The 17,151-nt window shown below is 48.2% G+C and overlaps 1 long non-coding RNA gene across 1 annotated transcript; it reads left to right on the top strand.

Annotated features, from left to right (window-relative positions):
- The first annotated feature begins 7,597 nt into the window (after positions 1-7,597).
- Positions 7,598-15,656, top strand: LOC119709948. Its single transcript, XR_005259461.1, has 3 exons — positions 7,598-8,181; positions 13,469-13,586; positions 14,602-15,656. It is a non-coding gene; the product is annotated as an uncharacterized LOC119709948 (long non-coding RNA).
- The last annotated feature ends 1,495 nt before the right edge of the window (positions 15,657-17,151 follow it).

Genomic DNA, 17,151 nt, shown 5'->3' with positions numbered 1-17,151 from the left:
AGCTTGAAGCACGTACCTCTGATGTGCATCCAGGCAAGATCAAACTGCTGCTGAAAAGGTTCTTTGTCCCTGCTCCTCCACACCCTGCTGCAAACCCCTTTTACCCACCCAACTCCTGTCCAGCACCTGTAACACATCGGGGCAAACTGCTTAATCAGCACAGCAGGGACTCACCCAGGCCTGGCAGTGGTGGGACACAGACTCCAGTCACCCAAACAGCCCCACAGCTACAGAGGAAGCACCATCCGGAGGTGAGGGGAAGAAAATTTACCGCGTAATTGCTAACAAGCTCCATATTTCCTTGCTAGCACATAAACAAGGGAATTTGGCTCTCTTGCTGCATTAATGCCATTTGTGAAAACTAACTTGGGAGGCTGGATGTTTTTTCCATGGTAAGGAGATGTTCCAATTACCACTAAATTGCCAGCACTTGGAACAACGCTGCATATTAATTCAAAGCAAGTGAATGTTCATTGAATTACCCAGAAGAGTAAACAGCTTTTTGTGGGCTGTGTAAATAATCCCAGGGTAACGAAGAAATTGGGAAAGGAGATTTTAAAAACTAATTTGCCTGGGCAGAGAAAAAAAATTCAAAGGAAGTGAGTAAATGAAAGGGTTATCAGTGAAATGGTTATTGTGGTTGTTACAAGCTGGGTCATGTACTCATGACTGGAAGGAGCAGCCCCAGGCTGCCCATCACACCAGCACTGCACAGAGGCTTTCCTGGGACAGGAGCACATGAGCAGCCCCATCCCTGCCCCACAGCCCCTGTGGCTGTCTCAGGCTCCCCACGGCAGGAGAAACACGGACCAAATGCTGTGGGAGCAGGAAGGGGATCCAGGGGTTGCTGTTCTTCCCACCTGAACCAAACCCCGATGCCTCTCCAGCTCAGTGTCCACTGCAGCCACCACCAAGGAGCAAAGGTTTAATAAATACACCTGCCTTCAGGGGGCTTTCCACCATTGTCTTTTTCTTCCAACTCAGCTCCCTCATCACTGAGCTAATGCACTAATGGACACTCACCATTACCTAACTTCCGACCTAATGGGCACAGCAAATAAGTGAAAGGCTCATAAAATCAAATTTACTGAGCATCATTCCTTTTGCTGTCCATTAACTGAAACTATTTATCAGGTTAAATAGTTTCAGATCCAGGGTATGGAGCTATATCCATCTTGTATTAATGCTGTTACAGGGACATTTCAGGATCCCAGGCTCTCCAGCAATGGCAGGGAAGTGCTGTGAGGCCAAGCTCCCGCTCCTGGCAGTGATTTCAGCAGTTTGAGGGGTGCACCAGCCCTGTGAGATGGGTGGTTTCTTTTTCTTAAGGCATGAAGGAGCTCCAGTCAACGGGCTGCTGCAACATTCCCAGGACAGGAAAGTGCTGTTAACCTTAATGACAGTGTCTGGTTTATAAATACCAAAACTAGACACAGACTAGATGAACTTTAAAAACTTTCATGTATATATATTTAAAGGGTTTTCCCTTGCTAAGTTACTTTTTTCCTTTCTAAACTCCCAAGGCCACAGTAAAGCCAGTCAATACCCCATTACAATCATTTGGGGACCAGTAAAGCTTTGAAAAATAGCATATGCACTGTGGATTTAAAGAAACCATCTGAACCACAGTAAGCCTTGAAGATAACTTTGAAATGCATTTTTATTTCTCAATAATTTCTTGAGAACCGTTAAAAGAAATGAAAACTCTGCATCCTGGACAGACACAGGGTGGTAAAGCACTGTGAGGGGGAAAGAAATATTGTCAGTACTTTGGAAAAGATCTCAGGAGTGTCCCCCAAGCACTGTTTTGCTAGCAGAGGAGACAGCTGCAGCTCTCCTGTTGCCACATCTGTAACCCCATCGCCACCCCAGAGCCTCACCCTGCACCTCTGGGGTGCTGCTGGTCCCTGCTGCTGGCACAGGTGGCTCAAGCACTCGCTTGGGGTGGTGGTGTCCTGCTTGAAATGGTGTCTGGTCCCCTGAAACCCAGTCCTCCCTCTCTCCTTTCTCCTACTAACCATCCATTTGGCTGTTTTCTAAAACAAAACAGCAGCTTCATTGCATGCAAGTAATGACATTTCAGGCACACAATTCACAATGAATCAAACAGCCTCTAATGTCCCCTGACCTACTTCTCAGATCCTTCATTGTATCTGTTTAAGATAAAACCCTTGCTGGGATTAAAGCATTCATGGCATATGTCCAAAGGGCAGAAAAGGCTATGCTGCAACCACAAACCAAAAAAACTGCTCCTGGCAGTTTCAGCGTTGTATTTTACCTTCAGGACAGGAAAAAACTTATCTAAACTGTGAATTATCACACCTGTGGGAAGAGCTGGAGCCTCTCATTGCAGAGTGATGCCTCCCGAGCCAAACCCAGCCTCTGAATGCACCTTTCTTCCTGTAAGGTGAGAAGAAGACATCATCAGAAATTAGGATCTGTTTTCCTCTTAAACACCTTGATTTTCCTCAGTATTTATGATATAAATGGCAATTAAGTAGTAAAGGATTTGAAGCCATTAAACAATGAAATTCCTGGTTTTCTATTTCCTCAGCTATGGGTTAATTTGGTCTCCAGCACAGGTGGAGCACCAAATTCATTTGGAACATTTCTCAAGCACTCCAGTTGGCAGGAGAGTAAGCTTGGTTCTGAAGGCCACAGTGGCACCAGCTCTGACCAGGAACAGACCCTGGCGAAGTGGCAGGGATGCAGAGCCTCCCCTGTGAGACACCCTGTCAACACACGGGGATGAATTCTGAGTGGGATTTCCCCCGTTTTTGTGAGTCCCCCTCTGTGCCCTAAGAGTGGCTGAGGACAAACTGCAGCCAAGCCTGGTGTCCCACTGAAACGAGGCAGGGTGGCCGTGTGGCCTGTGCCGGGGCAGTGCTCCGGGGTGGTGCCCAAGCCCCCGCAGAGCCGGGCAGTGCCAGCCCGCCCCAGGAGCTGCCTAAGGCTCCGTGTGGATCCCAGGCTGCAGCTGGCCACTGGGGTCAATGACAGTGAAGTGAGGGGCAGAGCACGCTGTGAGCTGCTTTTCAGCTAATTTAGCAGATGATGTCAGCTGTGCAGGCTCAGGCTATTTCCACTCCCCCCATTAACCTCAGCCCTGACAGATTGCGCTGCCGCACTTCAGGGACCATTCATCAATCCCCGACTCCCAGTGACACTGCTTCCATTTCACTGACGGTGACTGAAGAAAAATTCCATTGTTTCTGCAGGACCAGGCCTCCAGGAACCCATGGTGCTGCTGGAAAGGGGGATTCAGACTCTGGTGCTTGGCCCTTTCAGTTGGGTCAACACCTGAAGCAATGCCTGCTGCGAGTGGACACCAGGCACTCGGGAAGGCCTCTTGCAGATGAGCTAAAAAACTGCTGTCTCAAGTCACCAGGGTCTGTGAGAATATGACTATTTGTGTTCAATTTCTTTTGTCAGAGAAGAGATGAGCAACTCTAAGTCCTAGAGTTCTACCTAAAATCTTGCCACCTTCTTGCATACTGAATTTCTGTTCTAGCAGGAATAGGGCTTTCAGTCTGAACCCCCAGTACTGTCAGTGAAAGATTACATGGGATATGTGACGTGGGACAAATCTTTCTGATTTTTTAGAGGAAGTTTCATTATTTCAATTTTCTCACATTCTGGAGAGGAAAAAGAACTCCCACACAAGGAGTTCTCTGGAAGAGGGAAAATTTCGGTTATTTCAAAGGCTCTGTTTGAAAAAAATACAATTTCACTTGTGCCTGACTTGTGGAAAAGTGTCAGAAAACTGAAACTCAGTTCTGAAAACACAAACACGCACTCCTCCTTGAGCATCCTGGAATGAGGCTGGAATGCTGGCCCCTTCCCAAAGTGGTTTTTTCCTTCCAAGCTCTCCCGAGAATACACGTTTTGTTGGAACTCTGTGATCTCCAACACCTGCAGTTACAATGATGCCACGGTTAAGGGCTGTGTTCCACAGGAAGTCAGCCCATCCAGATCTGGGCAAATCAGCCCTTATTACTTATTTATGAGAGTTAATTTCATGTGCTGGCATTTCACACGCCATATGGAGCAGCGGCTGCCCGAGCCAAGCTGCAGGCAGCTCTCAGCTGCCTTTTTTTTTTTTTGTTGTTGTTTTAAATACTGCTGCTCGTGACTGAAGCAAGGTTAATCACTGCTTTTACTAAGAAAAATTACTTCTTGAGAAAGCCCAAATCCTCACCTCCCAGGCATGGTTATGCCACAGAGAGCTGGTGTGCCCCAGCCAGGGCTGCAGCTGCCTGGTGCCCCAGGGTTCACAAACAGATTGGCTTGGCAGGTACAGTTACAGATAATCAGATGTTGGGAATGTGCAGCCACGTCTATTAATTTTCACAAGCACCAGATCCTCCTGGTATTTGCTCATCTGATGGTGACTGAGAGGGGAATAGTCCAGAGTGATTTGCCATCACAGCCCGTGTGCTGCGCACCCGGCAGCTCAGTCCCTGCTGCTGCTGCGTTCTGTGCCTCCACTATCACTGGGAAACCTTTCCTCACCGGTATCTTCTGTTAAACCTGCAGTCTTTGTCACTTTTGGGAGGCTTTTTGTAAGGGTATCAAGGCCCAGGTTTGACCAGGAACTCTCATAGTGTAAACAAAACTAGACCTGTGCAGACTGGGGATTTGCATTGCTCCAGCTGCCCGATAAGCTGATCCCTGACATCCATCCAGACAGAAATATACATCCAAAAATATACAGCTATTTTCAGTATTGCTTCTTTTCAGATGAGGTATGTCTCCAAAGATAGCACTGAGATAGATTCACAGGAAGGTTGTGGCACTTCTGGTATTTGCAGTATGAGAATGACATTTATGATAAGAACGATGGAAGACATGTGGAGCAGTAATGATGGCAATAACACTTCACTGGGGACAGAGAAATTATATAGGGAAATGAAAGCCGAAATGGAGAGATGGCAGGAAGGGGACCACGGCAGTTGGGAAGCAGAGGAGCAGCAGTGCCGGGGTGGGCTCAGGGAGCAGCTTTTGTCTGGGGTGGGACGAGCAAGAGAACAGCCCTGGCTGTCTGGTGGGACCTGAAGGAGCCCCGAGTGAGCCCCAGGGTTGGAGCACGTGGGTACAATAATCACAGCCACCTGGTTCCCCCCATGCATCCTTTCTCATCACAGCACCAATTCCCTCTCCTTTTCCCCACATAAATATCTTTTCTACTGGAGATTTCCATGGCTAGTGGATTCTACACAAACCTGTTTGTTTTCTTCATTTATGAGGCATCTTTGATCTATCTGTGAAATGCTACAAACACTGTAATAGAAAACTGTTCTCATTACAGTCTGAAATTAAAATTTACTAGAAGATGCACAAAGCAGAATAAACTTTCAATTAAAATCTAAACACTGTACTGAGAAAGAAAACTGGAGGGAGCTCCTAGGTTTCTTTGCATTAAAAATGCTTGAGATTTAATTTCACTGTGACATCTCCTTGGAATTACACTGCTAATTGATCAAATTTTGTCTGTCTGTTATTTAAACTTTCAATAAAACTTAGATTAATGGAAGGTGTAATCCTCCCGGGCAGAACAAATATTCCCATTGTTCGTGTCAGGTATGGAATAGCAATGCCCCCACTAACAGCTTCTGCATTCAGCCTGGGAACAAGAAGTTAATCATAAAAGTGTGGTGATTCCTTAATTGCTTGAATGAAATTTTCTCTGTGTGCCATTCTCCCCGCCCCCAGTCTCTACAACTGCTGCTACAGATCCTTAAAACCACACAGGCAGCATCTCCAGGACTGACTTGCTTTGCTCCTGACGGAAATGAAACCCCAACCTGCTCTACTCATGGTCTCACAGAAGGACAGAAGCACCTTCAAAGAAAAAAAACAAGCAACAGCTTTGTGGAATCACAGAGTTAATGAGGTTGGAAAGACACTTAAGGCCCTCAAGTCCAACCGTTCCCCCAGCACTGCCAGGGACAGGGTTTAGTGGTGGCCTTAAGTGCCACACCTGCATGTCTCTCAAATCTGTTCAGGAATGGGGACTCCACCACTGCCCTGGGCAACCTTTCTCAGGGCTGGACACCCTTTCTAAGGAGACATTTTCCCCAGTATCCAGTCTAAACCTCCCCTGACACAGCTTGGGACTGTTTCCTCTTGTTCTTTGTGACCTTCTAGAGCAGATGCCCGCTGCAGTAAAAGTTAACTCCCATCTCTGGCACCACAGAGAAAGAAGCCTGAGCCAGGAGGCAGGAGCATCCTACTCTCCTGGAATGCCCAGGGAACCTCTGTGCATCCCTACAGCTTCTGGACTGGCTAAGGGGGATCTTGAATTCATATCTGGCTGTGGGGACATTACGGTTGAAGAGCCTCTTGGCTGCACACCAGCTGGACCCCAACACTTGCTGAGCATCTGGCTTGCACAGGCATCACAGGAGCTGCAGCTGTACATGAGCCCTTTGTCAGCACAGGGACCTCGACCTGCAGCTTTTGAAGATTTGGTTATTTTCCTACACAATGCACTTGCTAACACAATGTATTTTTGGATGCTTCTGGGGGTAAAACCATTTCTCTATTTCAAGCTGAGTTTGAATAAATTATAGAAAGCCTCTCCAAGATGCAGAATGCTTTCCAAATTGCTTATTTTAGTTTTCCATCTCAGTGACGACTGAAATCTCTGGCATTTTTAGAGAAAGTGATCGACAGTCAAAGTGCCACCTGTGGGCTGAAATGGCTCTTGCTCCAGAAAACTGGGATTGGTCTTGGACAAAGGACATGCTACACAGACCTGACAACACCAACACAGTTCACAGATATAATATTAACATGCTGCAAAGAATTAGAGCCCATTTTTTACCATTCTTTTCCACTGTGAGAGCAATGCATCTGTGCCAAACTGTCAATATCCACAAGAGGAGAAAATCATGCAGTATTTTTTCCTGATTTCTGCCTTTCCAGCAAATTTACTCTCTGCCAGACTAAGACCTTTTGTACTACATCTAATAAAAGTGGAAGAGGAGCACTAACAAGAGGGAGGAACACCTAGTTTGTATTCCTGCAGTGGTCCTGTTTGTTGTGAACTGCTAAATTAACTCCCATTAATTCATCGTGAAAACAAGCTGTAGAAAATAGCAAGGAACTTACAGTTTCTCCTGAATTAATGCTGCATGGTAGCACTTTATTTTAAGAATAATTAACGGTAACTCAGTGGTGGAAAAACCAGTCTTTTGATGCCTCTGAAGCACGTCAGTGGTAGATGGCTATGGTTGTACCTGCTGGGAGTCCTGCTTAAAATATAGTCAAATATTTTCATAGCTGTGATTCATCTTTTCATCCTCCTAGGCCTGTGCTATATTTATTACACATACACTTTGAGAAGAAGGAAAAATCTGGTTTACCTGACACAGGAATTAAAGGGTGCATTTCAGGCACTCTGCTCACACCAAGCAGGTGTCACTGGGACATTGCTGTGGACAAGAATAACAGGAGGGATGCTGATCCACAGGTCAGATAGTAGGTCCTCAGACATCCCTCTGACCTGACAAAGGTGGCAGCCCTTGGAGCCTGAGACAGGCTGCCTGGCTAGGGCTGGGCTGTGCGCCCTGCAGAGGTTTGATATCAGCTGAAACGTGGCACGGGCTTCTCTGCTGCGCTGAGACAGGGCCAGTGGTGGGGGCTTGGCAGGAATCTGCATAAATGATTGATCCAGGTGAGTGGCACACACCATCCTCATTAAACTATCAGTGGGGCTGGAAATGAAAAAGATTCATGTCTGCTGCAGGAGGCTTTCAGGGATCAATATGTTCCAACATATGTTTTAATACTTACTCAGTTCTCACACGTGTCTCATGGGATTTCTTTATTTATCTTTTTTCCCCAAGGTTATGAAGCCAACTGTTTTTTATGTGCTCTGAGGCAGGGACCTGATTTTCATAATAAATCTCTTTCCTAGAAGGTGGAAAGCATGAAGCTGTGTTTCTTATCCAAAGAGAGCATGATCAGATTACGCTGTGCACAGAGCCCCGGCTGCTCCCGCTGTGTGTTGCTGGAGTGCTCTGCACACCTTTGGGGAGATTATTGTTTCAAAAGGGGCTGAACACAACTCTTGCTTGTCAGTGCTTCTGGAACATTTTCTTCTCCCTTTATCTCTCCTTTTCCCGAGGATGCCGTGCTTTGATGTCTCTGTAACACAGATCACACTGACACTGAGAGGTGAGTGGGCTGTGCAGAGCCATACTGCAAGTGGGAAAAGCTGTCCTCTGCAGCACTGGAGGAGGAGGCAGAGCACCCAGGGAATGGGATTTGACAGGAAAGAAAGGGAAAAGGGCACGAGTCTGTGTTGAAGCATGTGGGAGATGCAGAGCAGCTCTGTCTGTGCTGGCCTAGGAGAACAAACCAGTTCACAGCTGCTCTGTAAGTTGGCTTCTGAGGCTCATGTGCTTGGTAACTAACCCAGCTCCTCATCAAACTAATTAATTGAGAGAGCTCAAGGGGCCACTTGAAGTCAGTCCATGGAAGGATGCTGTGAACAGCCCCCCTGCTCACTGCAGAACACAGGACTGGGCTCTCCAAAAGCAGTTCAGCTGTGAGCTGGTGGGGTGGGTGTGCTCAGAGCTGTGCCAGGAGTGACCCCCAGCCCCTCGTGGTGCTCTGAAGGTCCTGGGCTGCTGACCCCCAGCCCCTCGTGGTGCTCTGAAGGTCCTGGGCTGCCAGGGGGGCTGAGATGCTGCAGCCTCCCCTCCCCTGCTGGCTGGCCCCAGAGGCACGGTGGCCACTGCTCCAGCCCAGGTTGCCAAGGCCACACAAATCCTCTACCTGAGGTCCCCTTGTCCTTCTCTTCGTTCCAGGGAGCAGTGATGGGCTGCTTCTGCAGCAAACGGGGTGATGAGCAAACCGTGTGCGACACCTCCCACGGCTGCCGGTGCTGCAGCTCGCTGTGGAGTCCATCCCTGCTGGGTGGGAGGGGAGGACAGGACGCTTTCACACCCTGCTCTTATTAGCTGTGTGTACGTGTGTTGCTCTTTTCTCCAGCACTTCTTTCCCCTCTCACAGCAAAACCATCAGACAGGAAAGGAACACTGCTGGATTCAAACCTGGGCCTTTATACAAGAAATCATTGTATTCCAAAAGTCCTATCCCAGGGGCTAAACAATAGGATAGAAACAATGTTTGCATGAAATCCAAAATCAACACAAGACAGGAAGTGTTTGCAATTGCAGAACCCCACCCAAGACAGCCCAGACTATCCCAGTATCGCACTGGAAATGCTATTTATTTGTATTCACACTACCACATAACTGCCTTCAGTCAGCGTTACAGGCCTGTCATTTTCTAAGTGTATAATGTATGGTAAATACAGGCCTCTGACAGCACAGAAAGATACAAAAGCCAAAGGGCAGGAGGAAGCACATGCTACTCTGGTCCTGTTTCACACGCCAGGAGAAGGGATTTGGAAGAGCCTTCGCTGTTCTCACTACAGCACATCCCTGCACTGACACCCACCGTACCTGTGCCTGGACACCATGCTGTGGTGGGGAGGACTTGAATTTGCATCTCCCAGCTATCCTACACAGAGTGCAGAATTATCATTTGTAAGCTAAACTCCCACTGAAGTCTTCCTTGGACAATCACTGCTGTGCCCCCTGCCCCTCTGCCCTCGCGCAGTCAGAGCCGGGGGCAGCTGGCAGCTCCCTGCCGAGTGCAGGAGTGTGCTGGGAAGCACAGAGAGCTGCTTTGGGTCAAACAGGGAGCTAGGACGCTCCGCTGCTGGGCTGACTGCTTTGATTTCACTCTACAGCACAAAGTGCTTGTGGGAACGCAAGGTGCTGAAACCTCACTCGCTTGGTGAGAGATTCAGAGCTGAGGCACCGAGGGGATGCAAGGCCAGCTCGGCCAGGCTCGCCCCAGGCACGGCTCTGCCCCAGCTGGGAGGGTCTGTGCAGCTCCCTGACCCCTCAGAGCAGTGCCAACGACTCATCACCAATGCCTCATTTTCATCCCCAACAGGGGGACCATCCCGGGCTGTGCCTTTCTCTCGTTTGGACAGCGAGTGATAACTGACTCTGCCATCATGACACAATCCCATAGCTCACAGGCCCTGGGAACAGGGACTTCTTGTTGGCCATCCTGCCTGAGAGACCATTTAAAAATAATTAAAAGATGGAACCTTTTATGCAGTTTATGACGCTTTGATCAAGATTTTTAATTAACCTCTCTTGCTTTCAGCTACTGCAAGTTCATTTCACCCTCCCTGACAACATCATACAGGGATTGACTATAACCCAGCGGAGACTATGAGCCACAGGGCCCTGGCTGTGGAGCTCCTTTAACCCCTTGGCTACCAGTGCCTCCTGACAAGGTCCCTAAGGGACGTGGGGCTGCTCTGAGGGTGGCGAGGTGCTGGGAGCAGGTGGCAGCAGCAGGCTGTGCCAGATGCTGGCCAGGCACAGCCGCAGAGCCGGGCAGTGCATCCATCACCACTGCTGCCAGTGCCAAGGCCAGGCCATTCATCAAGCAGTCAATTGGGAAGCAGCAACGGGGGCATGGCCAGGACACGTCTCAGTGCTGCTGCCTTGGAAGGGAAGTGTCAGGCTGAAATTAGTCACCCGAGTCCCTACAGCCAGAGAGACACAGGTCCTTCGCAAGGGTAATTTGCTCCATCAATCTGTGTGGAGACATTGAACCACTCACACGATGTTAAGTCAGTGGGGAGGAGGTATAAATGTCACCTGACATTAATGCTGCTGCCTCTGCTCGGCAAGGGAAGCTGCTCTGCATCAGCTCAGGGCAGAGCTGCAGTGGCAGCGAGCTGGGGAAGCTGGAAGGCAACCACAAGTTATGGTGGTCCTGCCGAGAGAGGCCTGTCCGAAGGACCAGGGCAGGGAAGGAAGGCTCTTCTGTCTCCCAGAGTCCTGCTTCCTCTACCAAAGCTGCCATCAGAATGAACTCTGTTCGAAGTGCTAAACGGGGGTATCTGCATTGAGCTCCCCACGCTGAGCTCTGCACCCCTCCGAGTGCTCACAGGGTGTGGGCTCTGCACCTGACCAGCAGCACCACGATGCCCCTGGCCAGGAGATGTGCCTGACTCACGGCTCATCTCCCCCGAGAAACTGCCCCAAAGGAACTGACTGGCAGAAGCAGCAGCACTGTGCTTCCACCCAAGGTCACAAAATGAACTTGATATTGAACAAGAGCCTGAAACAATTTTTGGCAGGTGAAGAGACTTACAGTGCGCTGCGCCAAGAGCTTTCCAAGAGGCATTGGAGCAGGCTGTGCTAATAAACCCTGCAGAGAGCCACTGCGTGGGGAATGCTGAATCATTGCAGCTCCCTCTGAACAGCCACTGAGCCTGGATAAACCCATTCTCAGCAACTTCTTTAAGAAGAGTTTCTTAGGAAAGTGTTTCTAAAGAAAATTGACATTTCTATTTCATACCATTATCTTAAGGAAAGGCTAATTAAGCCCAAGTTCTTGGAATAGAAAGATTTTCTGAGTCTGTTTCCAAAACTGTCATAAAAATTTCCATTTTCATGATGCTGTTGTTTTCTTAAAAAAAAACAACAAAAAACCAAAAAAACCCCAAAAAACCCCCCAAAAAACCCAACCCTCTTCTACACCCTGGTCCCACTGCCCTGAGATATTCCTGCAGACAAGTGGCTTTGTCTGGTTTTTTTCCCCCCAGCTAGATTTGCCAGAAAAATCCCAGATGGGACTGAGACTCCTGCCACACTGTATTTTCATAAAACCTGAGCCACAGCTCAGTAACAGCAATTCTAAAGAAAGTAAGGTGCTGGTGATGGGAAAGAACCTCAACTCCTTATTGAGGAAGGGAAAAAAGAGAATAGCAAAAGATTCAAAGAAAGAAAAAATTAAGTTGTTTATAGCAGGAGCTTTCCTTAAAGACTTGAATACCTGTGGAAAATGTGAGAATGAAATAAGAAAAAGATTTATTGAGTCTCAAAGCCTCCAGTTAAAATTAAATGCGGTGAGAAAAGTGGCTTTCCACTTTTAATTGTCTTTACCACAGTAACTGTGTGTCAGTCTCTTCTAAAAGCCTATTAATTCTGTAATTTAGTGCTAGCAAGAGCTGGGAGACAGTCAGAACCATCACCGTTCTTTTTTTCTTAATTCATTGACTAAATGTCATCAGGCATCAATACTAGGGGGGGCTTTCTCCTTCAAGGCTTTAAATACTAAAAATTTTAAACTTTTTATAGTTTACTGAATAAAAAAGAAAAGTGCTGGCACATCAGTTAACAGAAGGGGTGCTATGACATTGTATGTTGGTGTGTTAATTGTGGCTAAAAATAACCTGACAGGTCCAAAGAGCTGTCGAGTGAACAATTTTCCAGGCAAGAGTGGGAATTAGCCTGTTTAACTGCTGCAGCTAGATGCAATGTGTGTGTTTAGCCATAGTTTTAGAGTTTATTCTGAAACTAGCTAGAGCTGGTAATAGAGCTATTAAGGCAGAGACAGCCCGGTAGGTGGATTTCTTGACATTTGAGATTGTATAACAAAGTAACTGGCAAAAAAACCCATTACCTCAGAGCCAGCAGCAAAGCAGTGCCCATATCTGAGCTTCTAAAAATCAGGAGGAAAGATGCTCAGAGAAATAAGTAAATCAAGCCACGGGTCCAAGGGGAACCAGGGGACCTGCAGGGGCACCGGCATCCCCCGCGGCCCCTGGGGAGCTGCTGGCACCCACAGCTATTGCTGAATGGTGAGTTAGTACAAATAAATCACTGGGTGCCCCTGGGTCACTTCTGTGTCTGAAGCAGCAGCAGAACTGAAGAGTCACCTTGAACAGGGGCTGGCACTGGAAATGAGAGCTTCTGTGTGCTTATGGAGGAATGCTGAGGCTGGACCCCAATCTCACTCATCCATTCCAGCTCTTTGTGTATTATTTCATGTAAACCAGGATGCAATTTCCCTGCATCCCTCCTGCAACCCATAGGTGGAAGCCTATAGGAATGTTTTTCATCATTTGCCGGCTGTTTCTATTTCCCAGGCCTGCTGGAAACCACAGGAGGTTTCATAACTGGCAAAATCTGAGATTTAGTTAACTCATTTGCTTATCTGAATGTATTTCATACAGTGCCTCAGCCTGATTCACAACTAAACTTCCTTTTTTGTAACTGAATTTTCAGTGTAATTGAAGCGGAATTTCATACTCACCTGCTGCAGGGGGCTGCAGTCCCATGGGCAGGACAGCACCTCCTCCTGCTGAGCTCCCTGTGAGCAGGGCTCAGGATGCAGGGCATGCCAGGGCTGGGCACAGACACTGCTCCCACCACTGCACTGGTGGCACACACATCCTGGCTGCCACCATGTGTCACTTTGTCCTCCAGGGCCAGGTAAGCAAGCAGAACGTGTTAGCCTGTCTGGCAATTCCCCACTGAATCTAAAATAAAATAAAATAAAAAAGAAGCAAAAAGTCCTTAGATCCAAGGTTTCAGAGTTCAGGACTGATTTTTTGCATATACTTTGTTCCTCACTTTAGAACCATCGGGTTTTCTTTCTCCCGGAGAAGATAAACAACTGAATTTTAAACCAGACTCAGCAACTAACATGACATTGTGAAGGACACACCAGCACTTATCATCTCTCCAGATGAGTTGGTAAGTATTTATAGAAACATTTCCTCCTGGCACAGCTTTAACTAAGCAATGTATCTAATTTCCTCTGGAGAAATGTGTTGGAGAAATCAGTTAGGTAAGTCTCATCATAAACAGTAATAAATAACTACTGTGGTGTAGTTGCTTATTTAGTGAAGTTGTTTGAATATTAATGGCTTTACAGGTACACTCGCAGGGTAAAAGTCCATGACAGTAACACCCCCAAACTAAATCCAGGATTCCATGGTGTGAATTACAAGGCAGGATGTGGACGAGGCTACTGGAGACAACAATATATGGAAAAAGCCAGACCTCCCCTGACACATCAGAGACTTCTTGGAGAGGTGCTCCTCGAGAGCAGGCTGAGGGGCAGGGGCGCAGGGTGGGACAGAGCCAGGTCCTGCTGGACGGGACAAGCCCAGGAGGAGCTGCTGGGCTGGAGCACAGGAGGCAGCAGTCTCGGGCTGAGAGCACCGGGGCTGGGGGCCGTGACCCAGCTGCAGTGACACGGGGACAGGAAGGAGCAGCCCCTGCAGGTGCTGGCCCTGGTGGTGCTCCCTGGTCTCCCTGGTCTCGGGGTCCCCATCCCTGTGGTGAGATGGAACTCCATGGAACTCCCTGTCCCCTGCACACAGCCGTGATGGCTTTGGTTGCTTTGATGTTAGCAGCAGGAGACATCACAGCAGTGCTGAGATGCTTATTATCCCCTTGGGTTCTTTCCTTTTATTCGTCATGGGTTTCAGCCTGTTGTATAATATACATTTTTCAAGTTAAGCATCAAAACAATGAATACAAATGAGCGAGGAAGTGTTCACTTGCTGAAGGAGGAGAATTACTAAGAGCAACACTGTGCAGTATTATAATGCATTTCCACTACTACACCATTTGTATTAATGTATTAGAGACATCTACAAAGACAAATTGCAGCTTAGTTCAAAGGGAAGAACACTCAAATGCCTGTAAAACGCTGTAGGCTGCTCTCAGAGATGCTCTCCCTGAAACAACATTTGGATTTCAGATCTCTCCTGGCATCAAGGACAATATGCTCCCACTCCCTCTTCCCAGCCACGCTGGCTTGTGACAGCACGTGTGTGCCCACGGGCCCTAGGAGGGGGATGGCCACTGTCCCCAGCCCAGGGCAGTGCCTGGGTGCTCGGACAGCCACGGGCAGAACCGACAGCACTGGCTCATCCGGGTGAGGACTTTGCTGCTGAATATAAAGTAGCATCAAAAGCTGCAGGAAGATCTCCCTGGAACCTTCTCTCCCCTTCAGCATTTGGAGGTTCTGAATTTCCCAGCGAGAATGGACAAACAGCCCCTCAGACCGTGGGACACGACTCCCCCTGCTCCACAGCCCTGCAGTGGCTCAGGAGCAACGCATGGTTTTGGAAGTGCCCTTTCTCACCAGCACCACGGACCCTGCAGATAAAGAGCATAAACCCAGGCTGGGAACACAGAGGTCACTCAGTGCAATGAGATCTCTGGGTAAGATGAATCAGATGAGCCATTTTCAGGACATTAAGATTGTTTACAAATCCAGTCAATTTTTATTTCGTTTTGAATGAATTTGTGTACGTATTTTCTTTTGCCCTCTGCAAGCACAGTCATCCTTTCTGATCTCCTTCCATCTCTCCCTGGTATTTTCATCTTGCTAACAGGATTACATTTACCCTGCCAGGCTATAGCAGGCACCCAGTTTCGTTCAGACTTCCACTGCTTCCCTACCAACATGCTGCTATTAGCAAATGTCAGCCCTGGAGCAGGGAGGTGTGAGAGAAGGAAGGAGTAAAACAAGAGAGGGGGGTGGGGGGAAAGAAAATGAAGAAGAGAGTTAATAGCAGCTGTTGGGAGCACAGAGTTGCTGGTGAGCTCCTGGGGCTGGGCACACCGTGGTGTGAGGGGTAGGGAGAGGGGAGCCCCTGCCACAGCCCCGTTCCATCCTGCTGGGCCCTCGCGGGTGGGCTGGGGCTGAGCATCACCCACAGCAGCCTGGGGAGAGCAGGGAGGGCCAGGGGGGCCTGGGGGGCTGGCCAGTGCTGCACATCCTCACACGGTGCTGGCTGCCAGCACCAACCAAACAAGTTGTTTATTCTTCCTGGCTATCTTGTGTTCATTTAGAAAGCAGAAAACCAGCTTGGTTATTCCTTAGGGTATCATCTCCCTCAGTGTTTGTGCCAGTTAAAAGGGACAGGGCAAATTCAGCCAATCTACAGGTGCATGTGTCCAGGTCTGTTTGCTGTGTGCCAGGTCTCCTCCTCAGCTGGGATCACCCCTCACTGCAGGTACCACTGCGGCCACCTGGAGACACATCTCCTTCACATGCCCAACCCTTCCCTGCACATCTTGCAAGAAGAATTAATTAGTTCAGATGATAAAGCACCGTGGGGAAGGAGAATCAAGGTTAATAACATATATTAATAAAATATCAGCAAGGAAAAATGACTAGCTGTGTCCCAGCTAAGCCATCTCTGTGACCATAATCTGTCCCTGTCTTTGAAAGTGGTTATATCTCAATAGATCAGGAGGGAAAAATAATGGAGATGAAATAACACTGCAAGGTTTCAGCTCCACATGAATGCTCTGCTTGCTGCTCCGGTGGCAAAAACCTGGTGTGAAAAGGAGCAAATGGGGTGGCTGGCAGCACCCTGGGAGCTGTTCCCAATATTTGCTCTGAGGGAGATTCCAGCCTGGTGCAATACCACACAAATGAGGGACAAGGACAGCCCCCTCCATGCTGCTGCCAAGGTCCAGCCCCGGGCACGGGGATGTGCACACCAGCCTTCAGTTCTAGGTTTGGATTTGCAGAGTGGGAAATAGTCAGCTGCCAGAGATCTGTGGTTGTCACGCTGGCTCAAAACATCACCCAAACTCTCCTTTTAGCTTGTTTAAATACATCACTCTATCATTCCCAGTAAGTTTCCCATTAAGTGTTCCCATCAGCAGAGAAGCCGTGGAATCACACCATTTATCTGAGGTTCCATCACCGCCCCAATTAATTACCCAAGCCATGAAGCAGCCAGAGAAGCAATACAGGCACCTTCTGTGACAGGCAGGTGAGGAAAAACATTTTATCTTCTCTGATGCCTCTCATTCTTGCTTGGGAGAGGAGCTGAAGGGCAGGAACACCACAACAACAACAGGAAATTCAAAGTCTGTGGAGGGGCATCTGCAAACTGCATTTGCCCATTAAACTGCACCATCAGAGGGGAAACTGAAATTCATCTCACCAAAATAAGAGGAAAGCCTCAATCCAGAGCTTACTTTCTAGAGCCAGACCCCAGCCTCCAGCAGCTGGTAGGGGCAGGGTTTGGAGGCACTGCCAGCTAAGGGGATTGATTTGGACATTATAGGAACAGCAGCTCCTCCCCAGTGCAAGCAAAGCAGGAACCCGCTCTGTTCTCTAGCTGCTATTGATTTATAACACTTCAGAAACCTCTCACTATATAGTCTTTTAATGCTGAGCTGTGAAATGAAAAGACATTTTCACACCATTAAAGGGAGGTTAATGTAAGATGAAAAAGAGAGTATTTGCATTTAATGAGTGAATTTGAAGAGCTCGGCTGGATTT

Source organism: Motacilla alba, chromosome 19 (genome assembly GCF_015832195.1).
Source record: "Motacilla alba alba isolate MOTALB_02 chromosome 19, Motacilla_alba_V1.0_pri, whole genome shotgun sequence".
Classification (NCBI taxonomy): domain Eukaryota; kingdom Metazoa; phylum Chordata; class Aves; order Passeriformes; family Motacillidae; genus Motacilla; species Motacilla alba.
This window is presented reverse-complemented; position numbering and strand designations above follow the sequence as displayed.